Below are 22503 nucleotides of genomic sequence, written 5' to 3' on the forward strand. Positions count from 1 at the left end.
TACAATTAACTATCATTTTAGGGACGGTTTCGAAAATCTACGCTGAGGAGAAGGATCATATGGTGCCCGAGACAGCAATATCCCCTTGGATACAAGTCGGCTGGAGGACGATGTATTGAATCTCGACGCAATTTGAGTGTTCCATAGTCATTAGGAGGCCGTGAACGTTATAATTAACAATCAGTTTCCCGTCGGATTCCGAAGTCTAGACTCACAGGAGAACGACCATGAGGTGCCCGAGGCAGCAATAGACCCTTGGGAACAAGTCGGCTGAAGGACGATGTATTGAATCTCGACGAAATTTGAATGTTCCATCATCATTAGGAGGCGCTGATTGTTACATCTCACTATTATTTTTGCGTCGGATTCGAAAATCTAGACTCACAGGGAAGGTCATTTGGTGCCCGAGACAGCAATAACCCCTTGGAGACAAGTCGGCTGGAGGCCGATGTATTGAATCTCGACGCAAATCGAGTGTTCCATCGTCATTAGGTGGCCATGAACGTTACAATTAACAATCAGATTTGCTTCGGATTCCAAAATCTAGACTCACAGGAGAACGACCATAAGGTGCCCGAGGCAGTAGTAGACCATTGGAGAAAAGTCGGCTCGAGGCCGATGTTTTGAATCTCGCCGCAATTTGAGTGTTCCATCGTCATAAGGTGGCCCTGAACGTTACAATTAACAATCATTTTTGCGTGGGATTCGAAAATCTAGACTAACAGGAGACGGACCACATGGAGCCCGAGGCAGCAATATCCCCTTGTAGACAAGTCGGCTGGAGGACGATGGCTTGACTCTCGACGCAATTTGAGTGTTACATCGGCATTAGGAGGCGCTGAACGTTACAATTAACTATCATTTTAGGGTCGGATTCGAAAATTCACGCAGAGGAGAAGGATCATATGGTGCCCGAGACAGCAATATCCCCTTGGATAGAAGTCGGATGGAGGACGATGTATTGAATCTCGACGCAATTTGAGTGTTCCATCGTCATTAGGAGGCCGTGAACGTTACAATTAACAATCAGTTTTGCGTCGGATTCCAAAGTCTAGACTCACAGGAGAACGACCAAAAGGTGCCCGAGGTAGCAATAGACCCTTGGGAACAAGTCAGCTGGAGGACGATGTATTGAATCTCGACGCAATTTGAGTGTTCCATCATCGTTAGAAGGCGCTGATTGTTACATCTCACTATTATTTTTGCGTCGGATTCGAAAATCTAGACTCACAGGGAGGGTCATTTGGTGCCCGAGACAGCAATATCCCCTTGGAGACATGTCGGCTGGAGGCCGATGCATTTAATCTCGACGCAATTTGAGCGTTCCATCGTCATTAGGTGGCCATGAACGTTACAATTAACAATCAGTTTCGCGTCGGATTCGATAATCTAGACTCACTGGAGAACGACCATAAGGTGCCCGACTCAGCAATATCCCCATGGAGACAAGTCGGCTGGAGGACGATGTATTGAATCCTGACGCAATTTGAGTGTTGCAATGTCTTCAGGAGGACCGGAATGTTACAATTAACTATCAGTTTGGCGTCGGTTACGAAAATCTAGACTCACAGGACAACGACCATAAGGTGCCCGGGGCAGCAATAGGCCCTTGGACACAAGTCGGCTGAAGGACGATGTATTGAATCTCGACGCAAATTGAGTGTTCCATCGTCATTAGGAGGCTCTGACGGTTACAATTAACTATCAGTTTCGCGTCGGATTCAAAAATGTAGGCTCACAGGAGACGGACCATATGGAACCCGAGGCAGCAATATCCCCTTGGCGACAAGTCGCCTGGAGGACAATGTATTGAATCTCGACGCAGTTTGAGTGTTCCATCATCAGTAGGAGGCGCTGATCGTTACATTTCACTATCATTTTTGCGTCGGAATCGAAAATCTAGTCTCATAGGAGACGGACCATATGGTGCCCGGAGCAGCAATATCCCCTTGGAGGCACGTCGGCTGGCGGACGATGTACTGAACCTCGACGCAATTTAAGTGTTCCATTGTGATTAGGAGGCCCTGAACGTTACAATTAACTATCAGTTTTGCGTCGGATTCGAAAATCGAGACTCACAGGAGAACGAACATAAGGTCCCCGAGGCGGCAATAGACCCTTGGAGACAAGTCGGCTGAATGACGCTGTATTGCATCTCGACCCAATTATAGTGTTCCATTGTCATTAGGAAGCCCTGATCGTTACAATTAACAATCAGTTTCGCGTCGGATTCGAAAATCTAAACTCACAGCAGAACGACCTTAAGGTGCCCGAGGCAGCAATATCCCCATGGAGACAAGTCGGCTAGAGGACGATATATTGAATCTCGGCGCAATTTGAGTGTTCCATCGTCATTAGGAGGCCTTGAATGTTACAATTGACTATCAGCTTGGCGTCGGGTTCGAAAATCTAGACTCGCAGGAAAACGATCATAAGGTGCCCGAGGCAGCAATAGACCCTTGGGGACAAGTAGGCTGAATGACGATGTATTGAATCTCGACGCAATTTGAGTGCTCCATCGTCATTAGGACGCCCTGAACGTCACAGTTAACTATCACGATGTATTGAGTCTCGACGCAATTTCAGTTTTCCATCGTCGTTAGGGGGCCCTGAACGTTACAATTAACAATCAGTTTTGCTTTGGATTCCAAAATCTAGACTCACAGGAGAACGATCATAAGGAACAATTTGAGTGTTCCATAGTCATTAGGAGGCCGTGAACGTTATAATTAACAATCAGTTTCCCGTCGGATTCCGAAGTCTAGACTCACAGGAGAACGACCATGAGGTGCCCGAGGCAGCAATAGACCCTTGGGAACAAGTCGGCTGAAGGACGATGTATTGAATCTCGACGAAATTTGAATGTTCCATCATCATTAGGAGGCGCTGATTGTTACATCTCACTATTATTTTTGCGTCGGATTCGTAAATCTAGACTCACAGGGAAGGTCATTTGGTGCCCGAGACAGCAATAACCCCTTGGAGACAAGTCGGCTGGAGGCCGATGTATTGAATCTCGACGCAAATCGAGTGTTCCATCGTCATTAGGTGGCCATGAACGTTACAATTAACAGTCAGTATCGCGCCGGATTCGATAATCTAGACTCACTGGAGAACGACCATAAGGTGCCCGAGGCAGCAATATCCCCATGGAGACAATTCGGCTGGAGGACGATGTATTGAATCTCGACGCAATTAGAGTGTTCCATCGTCATTACGAGGCGCTGAACGTTACAATTAACTATCATTTTAGGGTCGGATTCGAAAATCTACGCTGAGGAGAAGGATCATATGGTGCCCGAGACAGCAATATCCCCATGGATACAAGTCGGCTGGAGGACGATGTATTGACTCTCGACGCAATTTGACTGTTCCATCGTCATTAGGAAGCCCTGAATGTCACAATTGTCTATCATTTTTTCGTCGGATTTGAAAATCTAGGCTCACTGGAGACGGACCATAAGGTGCCAGAGGCAGCAATAGACACTTGGAGACAAGCCGGCTGAAGGACGATATATTGAGTCTCGACGCAATTTCAGTTTTCCATCGTCATTAGGGGGCCCTGAACGTTACAATTAACAATCAGTTTTGCTTCGGATTCCAAAATCTAGACTCACACTAGAACGACCATAAGGTGCCCGAGCCAGCAATAGACCATTTGAGACAAGTCGGCTGGAGGCCGATGTTTTGAATCTTGACGCAATTTGTGTGTTCCATCGTCATTAGGTGGCCCTGGACGTTACAATTAACAATCATTTTTGCGTAGGATTCGAAAATCTAGACTAACAGGAGACGGACCACATGGATCCCGATGCAGCAATATCCCCTTGTAGACAAGTCGGCTGGAGGACGATGTATTGACTCTCGACGCAATTTGAGTGTTCCATCGGCATTAGGAGGCGCTGAACGTTACAATTAACTATCATTTTAGGGACGGTTTCGAAAATCTACGCTGAGGAGAAGGATCATATGGTGCCCGAGGCAGCAATAGACCCCTACAGACAAGTCGGCTGAATGACGATGTATTGAGTCTCGACGCAATTTGAGTGTTCCATCATAATTAGGAAGCCTTGAACGTTACAATTAACAATCAGTTTCGCGTCTGATTCGAAAATCTAGACTCACAGGCGAACGACCATAAGGTGCCGGGGGCAGCAATAGACCCTTGGAGACAAGTCGGCTGAAGGACGATGTATTGAATCTCGACGCAATTTGAGTGTTCCATCGGCATTAGGAGGATCTGACGGTTACAATTAACTATCAGTTTCGCGTCAAATTCAAAAATCTAGGCTCACAGGAGACGGACCATATGGAACCTGAGGCAGCAATATCTCCTTGGAGACAATTCGCCTGGAGGACAATGTATTGAATCTCGACGCAGTTTGTGTGTTCCATCATCATTAGGTGGCGCTGATCGTTACATCTCACTACCATTTTTGCGTCGGAATCGAAAATCTAGTCTCACAGGAGACGGACCATATGGTGCCCGAGGCTGCAATATCCCCTTGGAGGCACGTCGGCTGGCGGACGATGTACTGAACCTCGACGCAATTTGAGTGTTCCATCGTGATTAGGAGGCCCTGAACGTTACAATTAACTACCTGTTTTGCGTCGGATTCGAAAATCTAGACTCACAGGAGAACGACCATAAGGTGCCCGGGGCGGCAATAGATCCTTGGAGACAAGTCGGCTGAATGACTATGTATTGAATCTCGACGCAATTTGAGTGTTCCATCGTCATTAGGAAGCCCTGATCGTTACAATTAACAATCAGTTTCGCGTCGGATTCGAAAATCTAAACTCACAGCAGAACGACCTTAAGGTGCCCGAAGCAGCAATATCCCCATGGAGACAAGTCGGCTAGAGGCCGATGTATTGAATCTCGACGCAATTTGAGTGTTCCATCGTCATCAGGAGGACCTGAATGTTACAATTAACTATCAGCTTGGCGTCGGGATCGAAAATCTAGACTCGTAGGAGAACGATCACAAGGTGCCCGAGTCAGCAATAGACCCTTGGAGACAAGTCGGATGGAGAACGATGTATTGGATCGCGACGCAATTTGAGTGTTCCTTCGTCATTAGGAGGCCCTGAATGTTGCAATTATCCATCAGTTTTTCGTCGGATTTGAAAATCTAGGCTCACTGGAGACGGACCATAAGGTGCATGAGGCAGCAATAGACCCTTGGAGACAAGTCGGCTGAAGGACGATCTATTGAATCTCGACGCAATTTGATTTCTCTATCGTCATTAGGACGCGCTGAACGTTACAATTCACTATCATTTAGGCGTCGGATCCGAAAATCTAGACTCACAGGTGAAGGATCATTTGGTGCCCGAGACAGCAATATCCCCCTGGATACAAGTCGGCTAGAGGACGATGTATTGTATCTCGACGCAATTATAGTGTTCCATCGTCATTAGGACGCCCCGAACGTTACAATTAGCAATCAGATTTGCTTCGGATTCCAAAATCTAGACTCACAGGAGAACGACCATAAGGTGCCCGAGGCAGTAGTAGACCATTGGTGAAAAGTCGCCTCGAGGCCGAGGTTTTGAATCTCGACGCAATTTGAGTGTTCCATCGTCATAAGGTGGCCCTGAACGTTACAATTAACAATCATTTTTGCGTGGGATTCGAAAATCTAGACTAACAGGAGACGGACCACATGGAGCCCGAGGCAGCAATATCCCCTTGTAGACAAGTCGGCTGGAGGACGATGGCTTGACTCTCGACGCAATTTGAGTGTTCCATCGGCATTAGGAGGCGCTGAACGTTACAATTAACTATCATTTTACGGTCGGATTCGAAAATCCACGCAGAGGTGAAGGATCATATGGTGCCCGAGTCAGCAATATCCCCTTGGATAGAAGTCGGATGGAGGACGATGTATTGAATCTCGACGCAATTTGAGTGTTCCATCGTCATTAGGTGGCCGTGAACGTTACAATTAACAATCAGTTTTGCGTCGGATTCCAAAGTCTAGACTCACAGGAGAACGACCATAAGGTGCCCGAGGTAGCAATAGACCCTTGGGAACAAGTCGGCTGGAGGACGATGTATTGAATCTCGACGCAATTTGAGTGTTCCATCATCATTAGGAGGCGCTGATTGTTACATCTCACTATTATTTTTGCGCCGGATTCGAAAATCTAGACTCACAGGGAGGGTCATTTGGTGCCCGAGACAGCAATATCCCCTTGGAGACAAGTCGGCTGGAGGCCGATGTATTTAATCTCGATGCAATTTGAGTGTTCCATCGTCATTAGGTGGCCATGAACGTTACAATTAACAATCAGTTTCGCGTCGGATTCGATAATCTAGACTCACTGGAGAACGACCATAAGGTGCCCGACTCAGCAATATCCCCATGGAGACAATTCGGCTGGAGGAGGATGTATTGAATCTCGACGCAATTTGAGTGTTCCATCGTCTTTAGGAGGACCTGAATGTTGCAATTAACTATCAATTTTGCGTCCGATTCGAAAATGTAGAATCATCGGAGACGGACTATCTGGTGCCCGAGGCAGCGATATCCCCTTGGAGACAAGTCGCCTGGAGGACGATGTATTGAATCTCGACGCAATTTGAGTGTTCCATCGTCATTAGGATGCCCTGAAAGTTACAATGAACTATCAGTTATGCGGCGGTTCGAAAATCTAGACTCACAGGAGAACGACCATAAGATGAACGAGGCAGCAATAGACCCTTGGAGACAAGTCGGCTGGAGGCCGATGTATTGTATCTCGACGCAATTTAAGTGTTCCATCGTCATTAGGAGGCCTTGAATGTTACAATTAACTATCAGTTTTTCGTCGGATAAGAAAATCTAGACTCACTGGAGACGGACCATAAGGTGCTTGAGGCAGCAATCTCTCCTTGGAGAAAAATCGGCTGAAGGACGATGTATTGAGTCTCGACGCAATTTCAGTGTTCCATCGTCATTAGGAGGCCTTGACTGTTACAACTATCAGCTTGGAGTCGGGTTCGAAAATCTAGACTCGCAGGAAAACGATCATAAGGTGCCCGAGGCAGCAATAGACCCTTGGAGACAAGTCGGCTGGAGAACGATGTATTGGTTCGCGAAGCAATTTTAGTGTTCCATCGTCATTAGGAGGCCCTGAATGTTACAATTAACTATCAGTTTTTCGTCGGATTCGAGAATCTAGACTCACTGGAGACGGACCATATGGTGCCCGAGGCAGCAATTTGGAGACACGTCGGCTGGAGGACGATGTATTGAATTTCGACGGAATTTGAGTGTTCCATCGTCATTAGGAGGCCCTGAACGTTACAATTAACAATCAGTTTTGCGTCGGATTCCAAAATCTACCCTCACAGGAGAACGACCCTAAGGTGCCCGAGGCAGTAATAGACTCTTGGAGACAAGTCGGCTGAAGGACGATGTATTGAATCTCGACGCAACTTGAGTGCTCCATCATAATTGGGAGGCGGTGATCGTTACATCGCACTATTATTTTTGCGTCGGTTTCGAAAATCTAGACTCACAGGGAAGGATCATTTGGTACCCGAGACAGCAATATCCCCTTGGAGACAAGTCGGCTGGAGGCCGATGTATTAAATCTCGACGCAATTTGAGTGTTTCATCGTCATTAAGTGGCGCTGAACGTTACAATTGATTATCAGTTTTGCGTCGGATTCTAAAATCTAGACTCACAGGAGAACGACCATAAGGTGCCCGAGGCAGCAATAGACTTCTGCAGACAAGTCGGCTGAATGACGATGTATTGAATCTCGACGTAATTTGAATGTTCCATTGTATTTAGGAAGCCCTGAAAGTTACAATTAACATTCAGTTTCGCTTCGGATTCGAAAATCTAGACTCACTGGAGAACGACCATATGGTGCCCGAGACAGCAATATCCCCTTGGATACAAGACGGCTGGAGGACGATGTATTGAAACTCGACGCAATTTGAGTGTTCCATAGTCTTTAGGAGGCCCCGATCGTTACAGTTGCAATCTGTTTTGCGTCGGATTCAAAAATCTAGACTCACAGGAGACGGACCATATGGAGCCGGAGGCAGCAATATCCAGTTGTAGACAAGTCGGCTGGAGGACAATGTATTGAATCTCGACGCAATTTGAGTGTACCATCATCATTAGGCCGCGCTTATCGTTACATCTCACTACTATTTTTGCGTCGGATTCGAAAATCTAGACTCACAGGAGAAGGATCATTTGGTGCCCGAGACAGCAATATCCCCTTTGAGACAAGTCAGCTGGAGGCCGATGTATCGAATCTCGATGCAATTTGAGTGTTCCATCGACTTTAGGTGGCCCTGAACGTTACAATTAATTATCAGTTTTGCGTCGGATTCTAAAATCTAGACTCACAGGAGAACGACCATAAGGTGCCCGAGGCAGCAATAGACCCCTGGAGACAAGTCAGCTGAATGACGATGTATTGATTCTCGACGCAATTTGAGTGTTCCATCGTAATTGGGAAGCCCTGAGCTTTGCAATTAACAATCAGTTTCGCGTCGGATTCGAAAATCTAGACTCACTGGGGAACAACCATAAGGTGCCCGAGGCAGCAACAGACTCTTGGATACATGTCGGCTGAAGGACGATGTATTGTATCTCGACGATATTTGAGTGTTCCATCGTCATTAGGAGGCCTTAAACGTTACAATTAACTATCAGTTTTGCGTCGGATTCGAAAATTTAGACTCACAGGAGACGGACCATATGGTGCCCGAGGCAGCAATTGACCCTTGTAGACAAGTCGGCTGAAGAACGATGTATTGAGTCTCGACGCAATTTGACTGTTCCATCGTCATGAAGTGGCCCTGAACGTTACAATTAACTATCAGTTTCGCGTCGGATTCAAAAATCTAGACTCACAGGAGGCGGAACATATTTTGCCCAAGGCAGCAATATCCCCTTGGAGTCAAGTCGGCTGGCGACCGATGTATTGAATCTCGTCGCAATTTGAGTGTTCCATCGTCATTAGGATGCCATGAACGATACAATTAACTACCAGCTATGCGTCGGATTCGAAAATCTAGACTCACAGGAGAACGACCATAAGTTGCCCGAGGCAGTAATAGACTCTTGGAGACAGGTCAGATGAAGGACGATGTATTGTATCTCGACGATATTTGAGTGTTCCATCGTCATTAGGAGGCCTTGAACGTTACAATTAACTATCAGTTTCGCGTCGGATTCAAAAATCTAGACTCACAGGAGACGGACCATATGGTGCCCGAGGCAGCAATTTCCCCTTGGAGACAAGTCGGCTTGAGGACGATGTATTGAATCTCGACGCAATTTGAGTGTTCCATCGACATTAGGAGGCCCTGAACGTTACAATTAACAATCAGGTTTGCGTCGGATTACAAAATCTAGACTCACAGGGGAACGACCATAAGGTGCCCGAGGCAGCAATTGACACTTGGAGACAAGTCGGCTGAAGGACGTTGTATTTAATCTCGACGCAATTTGAGTGTTCCATCGTCATTAGGAGGCCCTGAACGTCACAATTAACTATTAATTCCGCGTCGGATTCAAAAATCTAGACTCACAGGAGACGGACCATATGGAGCCCGAGGCTGCAATATCCCTTTGGAGACAAGTCGGCTGGAGGACGATGTATTGAATCTCGACGCAATTTGAGTGTTCCGTCATCATTAGGAGGCGCTGATCGTTACATCTCTCTATTATTTTTGCGTCGAAATCGAAAATACAGACTCACAGGAGACGGACCATATGGTGCCTGAGGCAGCAATATCCTCTTGGAGACAAGTCGGCTGGAGGACGATGTATTGAATCTCGACGCAATTTGAGTGTTCCATCGTCATTAGGAGGCCCTGAACGTTACAATTAACAATCAGTTTTGCGTCGGATTCCAAAATCTAGACTCACAGGGGACCGACCATAAGGTGAACGAGGCAGCAACAGACCCTTGGAGACAAGTCGGCTGAAGGACGTTGCATTGAATCGCGACGCAATCTGAGTGCTCCATCGTCAATAGGAGGCCCTGAACGTCACAATTAACTATCTGTTTTGCGTCGGATTCAAAAACCTAGACTCACAGGAGACGGACCATATGGAGCCCGAGGCAGCAATATCCCCTTGGAGACAAGTCGGCTGGAGGACGATTAATTGAATCTCGACGCAATTTGAGTGTTCCATCACCATTAGGAGGCGCTGATCGTTACATCTCACTATCATTTTTGCGTCGGAATCGAAAATCTAGTCTCACAGGAGACGGACCATATGGTGCCCGAGGCAGCTATATCCACTTGTAGACAAGTCGGCTGGAGGACGATGTATTGACTCTCGACGCAATTCGAGTGTTCCATCGCCATTAGGGGGCGCTGAACGTTACAGTTAACTATCATTTTAGGGTCGGATTCGAAAATCTACGCTCAGGAGAAGGATCATATGCTGCCCGAGACAGCAATATCCCCTTGGATAGAAGAGGGCTGGAGGACGATGTATTGAAACTCGACGCAATTTGAGTGTTCCATCGTCATTAGGAGGCCCTAAACGTTACAATTAACAATCAGGTTTGCGTCAGAATCCAAAATCTAGACTTACAGGGGAACGACCATAAGGTGAACGAGGCAGCAATAGACCCTTGGAGACAAGGCGGCTGAAGGACATTGCATTGAATCGCGACGCAATCTGAGTGCTCCATCGTCAATAGGAGGCCCTGAACGTCACAATTAACTATCAGTTATGCGTAGGATTCGAAAATCTAGACTCACAGGAGTCGGACCATACGGTGCCCGAGGCAGCAATATCCCCTTGGAGACTAGTCGGCTGGAGGACGATGTATTGAATCTCGACGCAATTTGAGTGTTCCATCGTCATTAGGAGGCCGTGGACGTTACAATTAACTATCAGTTTTGCGTCGGTTTCGAAAATCGAGACTCACACTAGATCCACCATATGGTGCCCGAGGCAGGAATATCCCCTTGGAGACAACTCACCTGCAGGACGATGTATTGAATCTCGACGCAAATTGAGTGTTCCATCGTCATTAGGAGGCCCTGATCGTTACAATTAACTACCAGTTTTGCGTCGGATTCGATAATATAGATTCACAGGAGAACGACCATAAGGTGCCCGAGGCAGCAATAGACCCTTGGAGACAAATCGGCTGAAGGACGATGCATTGAAACTCGACGCAATTTGTGTGTTCCATCGTCATTAGGAGGCCCTGAACGTCACAATTAACTATCTGTTTCGCGTCGGATTCAAAAATCTAGAATCACAGGAGACGGACCATATGGATCCCGAGGCAGCAATATCCCCTTGGAGACAAGTCGGCTGGAGGACGATGAATTGAATCTCGACGCAATTAGAGTGTTCCATCATCATTAGGAGGCGCTGAACGTTACAATTAACTATTATTTTAGGGTCGGATTCGAATATCTACGCTCAGGAGAAGGATCATATGGTGCCCGAGACAGCAATATCCCCTTGGATACAAGACGGCTGGAGGACGATGTATTGAAACTCGACGCAATTTGAGTGTTCCATAGTCTTTAGGAGGCCCCGAACGTTACAGTTGCAATCTGTTTTGCTTCGGATTCCAAAGTCTAGACTCACAGGTGAACGACCATATGGTGCCCAAGGCAACAATAGACCCTTGGAGACAAGTCGGCTGGAGGACGATGTATTGAATCTCGACGCATTTTGAGTGCTCCATCATAATTGGGAGGCGCTGATCGGTACATCGCACTATTATTTTTGCGTCGGATTCGAAAATCTAGACTCACAGGGAAGGATCATTTGGTGCCCGAGACAGCAATATCCCCTTGAAGACAAGTCGGCTGGAGGCCGATGTATTGAATCTCGACGCAATTATAGTGGTCCACCGTCATTAGGAGGCCCAGAACGTTACAATTAACAATCAGTTTTGCGTCGGATTCCAAAATCTAGACTCACAGGAGAACGACCATAAGGTGCCCGAGGCAGCAATAGACCCTTGGAGACAAATCGGCTGAAGGACGATGCATTGAAACTCGACGCAATTTGTGTGTTCCATCGTCATTAGGAGGCCCTGAACGTCACAATTAACTATCTGTTTCGCGTCGGATTCAAAAATCTAGAATCACAGGAGACGGACCATATGGATCCCGAGGCAGCAATATCCCCTTGGAGACAAGTCGGCTGGAGGACGATGAATTGAATCTCGACGCAATTAGAGTGTTCCATCATCATTAGGAGGCGCTGAACGTTACAATTAACTATTATTTTAGGGTCGGATTCGAATATCTACGCTCAGGAGAAGGATCATATGGTGCCCGAGACAGCAATATCCCCTTGGATACAAGACGGCTGGAGGACGATGTATTGAAACTCGACGCAATTTGAGTGTTCCATAGTCTTTAGGAGGCCCCGAACGTTACAGTTGCAATCTGTTTTGCTTCGGATTCCAAAGTCTAGACTCACAGGTGAACGACCATATGGTGCCCAAGGCAACAATAGACCCTTGGAGACAAGTCGGCTGGAGGACGATGTAGTGAATCTCGACGCAATTTGAGTGCTCCATCATCATTAGGAGGCGCTGGTCGGTACATCGCACTATTATTTTTGCGTCGGATTCGAAAATCTAGACTCACAGGGAAGGATCATTTGGTGCCCGAGACAGCAATATCCCCTTGGAGACAAGTCGGCTGGAGGCCGATGGATTGAATCTCGACGCAATTATAGTGTTCCACCGTCATTAGGAGGCCCTGAACGTTACAATTAACAATCAGTTTTGCGTCGGATTCCAAAATCTAGACTCACAGGAGAACGACCATAAGGTGCCCGAGGCAGCAATAGACCCTTGGAGACAAGTTGGCTGAAGGACGATGGATTGAAACTCGACGCAATTTGTGTGTTCCATCGTCATGAAGAGGCCCTGAACGTTACAATTAACTATCAGTTTCGTGTCGGATTCAAAAATCTAGACTCACAGGAGGCGGATCATATTTTGCCCAAGGCAGCAATATCCCCTTGGAGTCAAGTCGGCTGGAGACCGATGTATTGATTCTCGACGCAATTTGATTGTTCTACCGTCATTAGGAGGTGCTGAACGTTACAATTCACTATCATTTTGGCGTCGGAATCGAAAATCTAGACTCACAGGAGAAGGATAATTTGGTGCCCGCGACGGCAATATCCCCTTGGAGACAAGTAGGCTGGAGGCCGATGTATTGAATCTCGTCGCAATTTGAGTGTTCCATCGTCATTAGGATGCCATGAACGTTACAATTAACTACCAGCTATGCGTCGGATTCAAAAATCTAGACTCACAGGAGACGGACCATATGGTGCCCGAGGCAGCAATATCCCCTTGGAGGCACGTCGCCTGGAGGACGATGTATAGAACCTCGATGCAATTTGAGTGTTCCATCGTCATTAGGAGGCCCTGAGCGTTACAATTAACTATCAGTTATGCGTAGGATTCGAAAATCTAGACTCACAGGAGAATGACCATATGGTGCCCGAGGCAGCAATAGACCCTTGGAGACAAGTCGGCTGGAGGATGATGTATTGAATATCGACGCAATTGGAGTGTTCCATCGTCATTAGGAGGCCCTGAACGTTACAATTAACTATCAGTTTTGCGTCGGATTCAAAAATCTAGAATCACAGGAGACGGACCATATGGATCCCGAGGCAGCAATATCCCCTTGGAGACAAGTCGGCTGGAGGACGATGAATTGAATCTCGACGCAATTAGAGTGTTCCATCATCATTAGGAGGCGCTGAACGTTACAATTAACTATTATTTTAGGGTCGGATTCGAATATCTACGCTCAGGAGACGGACCATATGGATCCCGAGGCAGCAATATCCCCTTGGAGACAAGTCGGCTGGAGGACGATGAATTGAATCTCGACGCAATTTGAGTGTTCCATCATCATTAGGAGGCGCTGATCGTTACATCTCACTATTATTTTTGCGTCGGAATCGAAAATGTACACTCACAGGAGGACGACCTTAAGGTGCCCGAGGCAGCAATAGACTCTTGGAGACAGGTCGGCTGAAGGACATTCTATTGAATCTCGACGGAATTTGAGTGCTCCATCGTCATTAGGACTCGCTGAACGTTTCAATTAACTGTCAGTTATGCGTCGGATTCGAAAATCTAGACTCACAGGAGAACGACCATAAGGTGCCCGAGGCAGCAATAGACCTTTGGAGACAAGTCGACTTGAGGCTGATGTATTGAATCTCGACGGAATCTGAGTCTTCCATCGTCAATAGGAGGCCCTGAACGTTAAAATTAACTATCATTTTAGTGTCGGATTCGAAAATCTACTCTCAGGATAAAGATCATATGGTGACCTAGGAAGCAATAGACCCTTGGAAACAAGCCGGCTGAAGGACGATGTATTGAATGTCGACGCAATTTGAGTGTTCCATCGTCATTAGGAGGCCCTGAACTTAACAATTAACTATCAGTTTCGCGTCGGATTCAAAAATCTAAACTCACAGGAGACGGACCATATGGAACCCGAGGCAGCAATATCCTCTTGGAGACAAGTCGGCTGGAGGACGATGTATTGAATCTCGACTCAATTTGAGTGTTCCATCATCACTAGGGGGCGCTGATCGTTACATCTCACTATCATTTTTGCGTCGGAATCGAAAATCTAGTCTCACAGGAGACGGACCATATGGCGCCCGAGGCAGCAATATCCACTTGTAGACAAGTCGGCTGGAGGACGATGTATTGACTCTCGACGCAATTTGAGTGTTCCATCGCCATTCGGGGGCGCTGAACGTTGCAGTTAACTATCATTTTAGGGTCGGATTCGAAAATCTACGCTCAGGAGAAGGATCATATGGTGCCCGAGACTGCAATATCCCATTGGATAGAAGACGGCTGGAGGACGATGTATTGAAACTCGACGCAATTTGGGTGTTCCATCGTCATTAGGAGGCCCTGAACGTCACAATTAACTATCAGTTTCGCGTCGGATTCATAGATCTAGACTCACAGGAGACGGACCATATGGAGCCGGAGGCAGCATAATACAGTTGTAGACAAGTCGGCTGGAGGACGATGTATTGAATCTCGTCGCAATTTGAGTGTTCCATCGTCATTAGGATGCCATGAAAGTTACAATTAACTACCAGTTATGCGTCGGATTCGAAAATCTAGACTCACAGGAGAACGACCATAAGTTGCCCGAGGCAGCAATAGACTCTTGGAGACAGGACGGCTGAATGACGATGTATTGCATCTCGACGATATTTGAGTGTTCCATCGTCATTAGGAGGCCTTGAACGTTACAATTAACTATCAGTTTCGCGTCGGATTCGAATATCTAGTCTCACAGGAGACGGACCATATGGTGCCCGAGGCAGCAATATCCTCTTTTAGACAAGTCGGCTGGAGGACGATGTATTGAATCTCGACGCAATTTGAGTGTTCCATCGTCATTAGGAGGCCCTGTACGTTATAATTAACAATCAGTTTTGCGTCGGATTCCAAAATCTAGACTCACAGGGGAACGACCATAAGGTGAACGAGGCAGCAATAGAACCTTGGAGACAAGTCGGCTGAAGGAAGTTGCATTGAATCGCGACGCAATCTGAGTGCTCCATCGACAATAGGAGGCCCTGAACGTCACAATTAACTATCTGTTTTGAGTCGGATTCACAAATCTAGACTCACAGGAGACGGACCATATGGAGCCCGAGGCAGCAATATCCCCTTGGAGACAGTTCGGCTAAAGGTCGATGTAACGAATCTCGACGCAATTTGAGTGTTCCATCGTCATTAGGAGGCCCTGAACGTTACAATTAACCATCAGTTTTGCGTAGGATTCGAAAATCTAGACTCACAGGAGAACGACCATAAGGTGCCCGAGGCAGGAATAGACCCTTGAAGACAAGTCGGCTGAAGGACGATGTATTGAATCTCGACGCAATTTGAGTGTTCCATCGTCATTAGGAGGCCCTGGACGTTACAATTAACTATCAGTTTTGCGTCGGTTTCGAAAAATCGAGACTCACAGGAGACGGACCATATGGTGCCCGAGGCAGGAATATCCCCTTGGAGACAAGTCACCTGCAGGACGATGTATTGAATCTCGACGCAAATTGAGTGTTCCATCGTCATTAGGAGGCCCTGATCGTTACAATTAACTACCAGTTTTGCGTCGGATTCGATAATATAGACTCACAGGAGAACGACCATAAGGTGCCCGAGGCAGGAATAGACCCTTGGAGACAAGTCGGCTGAAGGACGATGTATTGAATCTCGACGCAATTTGAGTGCTCCATCATAATTGGGAGGCGGTGATCGTTACATCGCACTATTATTTTTGCGTCGGTTTCGAAAATCTAGACTCACAGGGAAGGATCATTTGGTGCCCGAGACAGCAATATACCCTTGGAGACAAGTCGGCTGGAGGCCGATGTATTAAATCTCGACGCAATTTGAGTGTTCCATCGTCATTAGGTGGCCCTGAACGTTACAATTAATTATCAGTTTTGCGTCGGATTCTAAAATCTAGACTCACAGGAGAACGACCATCAGGTGCCCGAGGCAGCAATAGACTTCTGCAGACAAGTCGGCTGAAGGACGTTGTATTGAATCTCGACGCAATTTGAGTGTTCCATCGTCATTAGGAGGCCCTGAACGTCACAATTAACTATTAGTTCCGCGTCGGATTCAAAAATCTAGACTCACAGTAGACGGACCATATGGAGCCCGAGGCAGCAATATCTCTTTGGAGACAAGTCGGCTGGAGGACGATGTATTGAATCTCGACGCAATTTGAGTGTTCCGTCATCATTAGGAGGCTCTGATCGTTACATCTCACTATTATTTTTGCGTGGGAATCGAAAATCCAGACTCACAGGGGACGGACCATATGGTGCCCGAGGCAGCAATATCCCCTTGGAGGCACGTCGCCTGGAGGACGATGTATAGAACCTCGATGCAATTTGAGTGTTCCATCGTCATTAGGAGGCCCTGAACGTCACAATTAACTATCTGTTTCGCGTCGGATTCAAAAATCTAGACTCACGGGAGACGGACCATATGGAACCAAAGGCAGCAATATCCTCTTGGAGACAAGTCGGCTGGAGGACGATGTATTGAATTTCGACACAATTTGAGTGTTCCATCATCACTAGGGGGCGCTGATCGTTACATCTCACTATCATTTTTGCGTCGGAATCGAAAATCTAGTCTCACAGGAGACGGACCATATGGTGCCCGAGGCAGCAATATCCACTTGAAGACAAGTCGGCTGGAGGTCGATGTATTGACTCTCGACGCAATTTGAGTGTTCCATCGCCATTAGGGGGCGCTGAAAGTTACAGTTAACTATCATTTTAGGGTCTGATTCGAAAATCTACGCTCAGGAGAAGGATCATATGGTGCCCGAGACAGCAATATCCCATTGGATAGAAGACGGCTGGAGGACGATGTATTGAAACTCGACGCAATTTGAGTGTTCCATCGTCATTAGGAGGCCCTGAACGTCACAATTAACTATCAGTTTCGCGTCGGATTCATAGATCAAGACTCACAGGAGACGGACCATATGGAGCCGGAGGCAGCATAATCCAGTTGTAGACAAGGCGGCTGGAGGACGATGTATTGAATCTCGTCGCAATTTGAGTGTTCCATCGTCATTAGGATGCCATGAAAGTTACAATTAACTACCAGTTATGCGTCGGATTCGAAAATCTAGACTCACAGGAGAACGACCATAAGTTGCCCGAGGCAGCAATAGACTCTTGGAGACAGGACGGCTGAATGACGATATATTGTATCTCGACGATATTTGAGTGTTCAATCGTCATTAGGAGGCCTTGAACGTTACAATTAACTATCAGTTTCGCGTCGGATTCGAATATCTAGTCTCACAGGAGACGGACCATATGGTGCCCGAGGCAGCAATATCCTCTTGGAGACAAGTCGGCTGGAGGACGATGTATTGAATCTCGACGCAATTTGAGTGTTCCATCGTCATTAGGAGGCCCTGAACGTTACAATTAACAATCAGTTTTGCATCGGATTCCAAAATCTAGACTCACAGGGGAACGACCATAAGGTGAACGAGGCAGCAATAGACCCTTGGAGACAAGTCGGCTGAAGGACGTTGCATTGAATCGCGACGCAATCTGAGTGCTCCATCGTCAATAGGAGGCCCTGAACGTCACAATTAACTATCTGTTTTGCGTCGGATTCAAAAATCTAGACTCACAGGAGACGGACCATATGGAGCCCGAGGCCGCAATATCCCCTTGGAGACAAGTCGGCTGGAGGACGATGAATTGAATCTCGACGCAATTTGAGTGTTCCATCATCATTAGGAGGCGCTGATCGTTACATCTCACTACCATTTTTGCGTCGGAATCGAAAATCTAGTCTCACAGGAGACGGACCATATGGTGCCCGAGGCAGCAATATCCACTTGTAGACAAGTCGGCTGGAGGACGATGTATTGACTCTCGACGCAATTTGAGTGTTCCATCGCCATTAGGGGGCGCCGAACGTTACAATTAACTATCATTTTTGGGTCGGATTCGAAAATCTACGCTCAGGAGAAGGATCATATGCTGCCCGTGACAGCAATATCCCCTTGGATAGAAGAGGGCTGGAGGACGATGTATTGAATCTCGACGGAATTTGAGAGTTCCATCGTCATTAGGACGCACTGAATGTTACAATTAACTATCAGTTTTGCGTCGAATTCGAAAATCTAGAGTTACAGAAGAACGACCATAAGGTGGCCGAGGCAGCAACAGACCCTTGGAGACAGTTCGGCTAAAGGTCGATGTAACGAATCTCGACGCAATTTGAGTGTTCCATCGTCATTAGGAGGCCCTGAACGTTACAATTAACTATCAGTTTTGCGTCGGATACGAAAATCTAGACTCACAGGAGAACGACCATAAGGTGCCCAAGGCAGCAATATCCCCATGGAGACAAGTCGGCTAGTGGACGATGAATTGAATCTCGACGCAATTTGAGAGTTCCATCGTCATTAGGAGGCCCTGAACGTTACAATTAACCATCAGTTTTGCGTAGGATTCGAAAATCTAGACTCATAGGAGAACGACGATAAGGTGCCCGAGGCAGGAATAGACCCTTGAAGACAAGTCGGCTGAAGGGCGATGTATTGAATCTCAACGCAATTTGATTGTTCCATCGTCTTTAGGAGGCCCTGGACGTTACAATTAACTATCAGTTTTGCGTCGGTTTCGAAAATCGAGATCACAGGAGACGGACAATATGGTGCCCGAGGCAGGAATATCCCCTTGGAGACAAGTCACCTGCAGGACGATGTATTGAATCTCGACGCAAATTGAGTGTTCCATCGTCATTAGGAGGCCCTGATCGTTACAATTAACTACCAGTTTTGCGTCGGATTCGATAATATAGACTCACAGGAGAACGACCATAAGGTGCCCGAGGCAGGAATAGACCCTTGGAGACAAGTCGGCTGAAGGACGATGTATTGAATCTCGACGCAATTTGAGTGTTCCATCGTCATTAGGAGGCCCTGGACGTTATAATTAACTATCAGTTGTGCGTCGGATACGAAAATCTAGACTCACAGGAGGACGACCATAAGGTGCCCGAGGCAGCAATAGACCTTTGGAGACAAGTCGGCTGAAGGACGATGTATTGAAGCTAGACGCAATTTGAGTGTTCCGCCATCATTAGGAGGCGCTGATCGTTATATCTCACTATTATTTTTGCGTCGGAGTCGAAAATCCAGACTCACAGGAGACGGACTATATGGTGCCCGAGGCAGCAATATCCCCTTGGAGGCACGTCGGCTGGAGGACGATGTATTGAACCTCAATGCGATTTGAGTGTTCCATTGTCATTAGGTGGCCCTGAGCGTTACGATTAGCTATCAGTTATGCCTAGGATTCGAAAATCTAGACTCACAGGAGTCGGACCATACGGTGCTCGAGGCAGCCATATCTCCATGGAGACTAGTCGGCTGGAGGACGATGTATTGAATCTCGACGCAATTTGAGTGTTCCATTGTCATTAGAAGGCCCTGAACGTTACAATTAACTATCAGTTTTGCGTCGGATTCGAAAATCTAGACACACAGGAGGACGACCATAAGTTGCCCGAAGGAGTAGTAGACCTTTGGAGACAAGTCGGCTGAAGGACGATGTATTGAATCTAGACGAAATTTGAGAGTTCCATCGTCATTAGGATGACCCTGAACGTTACAATTAACTATCAGTTTTGCGTCGGATTCTAAAATCCAGACTAACAGGAGAACGACCATAAGGTGCCCGAGGTAGCAATATACCCTTGGAGACAGGTCGGCTGAAGGTCGATGTAACGAATCTCGACGCAATTTGAGTGTTCCATCGTCATTAGGAGGCCCTGAACGTTACAATTAACTATCAGTTTTGCGTCAGATTCGAAAATCTAGACTCACAGGAGAACGACCATAAGGTGCCCAAGGCAGCAAAATCCCCATGGACACAGGTCGGCTGAAGGTCGATGTAACGAATCTCGACGCATTTTGAGTGTTCCATCGTCATTAGGAAGCCCTGAACGTTACAATTAACTATCAGTTTTGCGTCGGATTCGAAAATCTACACTCACAGGAGAACGACAATAAGGTGCCCAAGGCAGCTATATCCCTTTGGAGACAAATCGGCTGGAGGACGATGTATTGAACCTCGATGCAATTTGAGTGTCCAATCGTCAATGGGAGGCCCTGAACGTTACAATTAACTATCGGTTTCGCGTCGGATTCGAAAATCTAGTCTCACAGGAGACGGAACATAAGGTGCCCGAGGCAGCAATATCCCCATGGAGACAAATCGGCTGGAGAACGATGTATTGATTCTCGACGCAATTTGAGTGTTCCATCGTCATTAGGATGATCTGAACGTTACAAGCAACTATCAGTTTTGCTTCGGATTCGAAAATCTAGACTCACAGGAGGAGGTGCCACAGGCAGCAATGGAGCCTTGGAAACATGTCGGCTGGTGGCCGATGTATTGAATCTCGACGCAATTTGAGTGTTCCATCGTCGTTAGGAGGCCCTGAACGATACAAGTAACGACAGTTTTGCGTCGGATTCGAAAATCTAGACTCACAGGAGACGGACCTTATGGTGCCCGAGGCTGCAATATCACCTTGGAGACAAGGCGGCTGGAGGACGATGTATTGAATCTCGACGCAATTTGAGTGTTCCATCGTCATTAGGAGGCCCTGAACGTTACAATTAACCATCAGTTTTGCGTCGGATTCGTAAATCTAACTCACAGGAGAACGACCATAAGGAGCCCGAGGAAGCAATACCCTGTTGGAGACAAATCGGCTGGAGGACGATGTATTGATTCTCGACGCAATTTGAGTGTTCCATCGTCATTAGGATGCTCTGAAAGTTACAAGAAACTATCAGTAGTGCTTCGGATTCGGAAATCTATACTCACAGGAGAAGGTGCCACAGGCTTCAATGGAGCCTTGGAAACATGTCGGCTGGTGGCCGACGTATTGAATCTCGACGCAATTTGAGTGTTCCATCGTCATTAGGAGGCCCTGAACGTTACAAGTAACTACAGTTTTGCGTCGGATTCGACAATCTAGACTTACAGGAGAATGACCATAAGGTGCCCGAGGTAGCAATAGACCCTTGGAGACAAGTCGGTTGGATTACGATGTATTGAATCTCGACGCAATTTGAGTGTTCCATCGCCATTAGGAGGCCCGTAACGTTACAATTAACTGTCAGTTTCGCGTCTGATTCTAAAATCTAGACTCACAGGGAAGGACAATATAGTGCCCGAGGCAGCAATATCCGCTTGAAGACAAGTCGGCTGGAGGACGATGTATTGAAACCCGACACGATTTGAGTGTTCCATCGTCATTAGGAGGCGCTAAACGATTCAATTAACTATCAGTTTCGCGTCGGATTCGATAATCTAGACTCACAGAAGACGGACCCTATGGTGCCCGAGGCAGCAATATCTCCATGGAGACTAGTCGGCAGGAATACGATGTATTGAATCTCGACGCAATTTGAGTGTTCCATTGTCATTAGAAGGCCCTGAACGTTACAATTAACAATCAGTTTTGCGTCGGATTCGAAAATCTGGACACACAGGAGGACGACCATAAGTTGCCCGAGGGAGTAGTAGACCTTTGGAGACAAGTCGGATGAAGGACGATGTATTGAATCTAGACGAAATTTGAGAGTTCCATCGTCATTAGGATGCCCCTGAACGTTACAATTAACTATCAGTTTTGCGTCGGATTCGAAAATCCAGACTCACAGGAGAACGACCATAAGGTGCCCGAGGCAGCAATAGACCCTTGGAGACAGGTCGGCTGAAGGTCGATGTAACGAATCTCGACGCAACTTGAGTGTTCCATCGTCTTTAGGAGGCCCTGAACGTTACAATTAACTATCAGTTTTGCGTCGGATTCGAAAATCTAGACTCACAGGAGAACGACCATAAGGTGCCCAAGGCAGCAAAATCCCCATGGACACAGGTCGGCTGCAGGGCGATGTAACGAAT

Source organism: Schistocerca americana, chromosome X, assembly GCF_021461395.2.
Source record: "Schistocerca americana isolate TAMUIC-IGC-003095 chromosome X, iqSchAmer2.1, whole genome shotgun sequence".
Classification (NCBI taxonomy): Eukaryota; Metazoa; Arthropoda; class Insecta; order Orthoptera; family Acrididae; genus Schistocerca; species Schistocerca americana.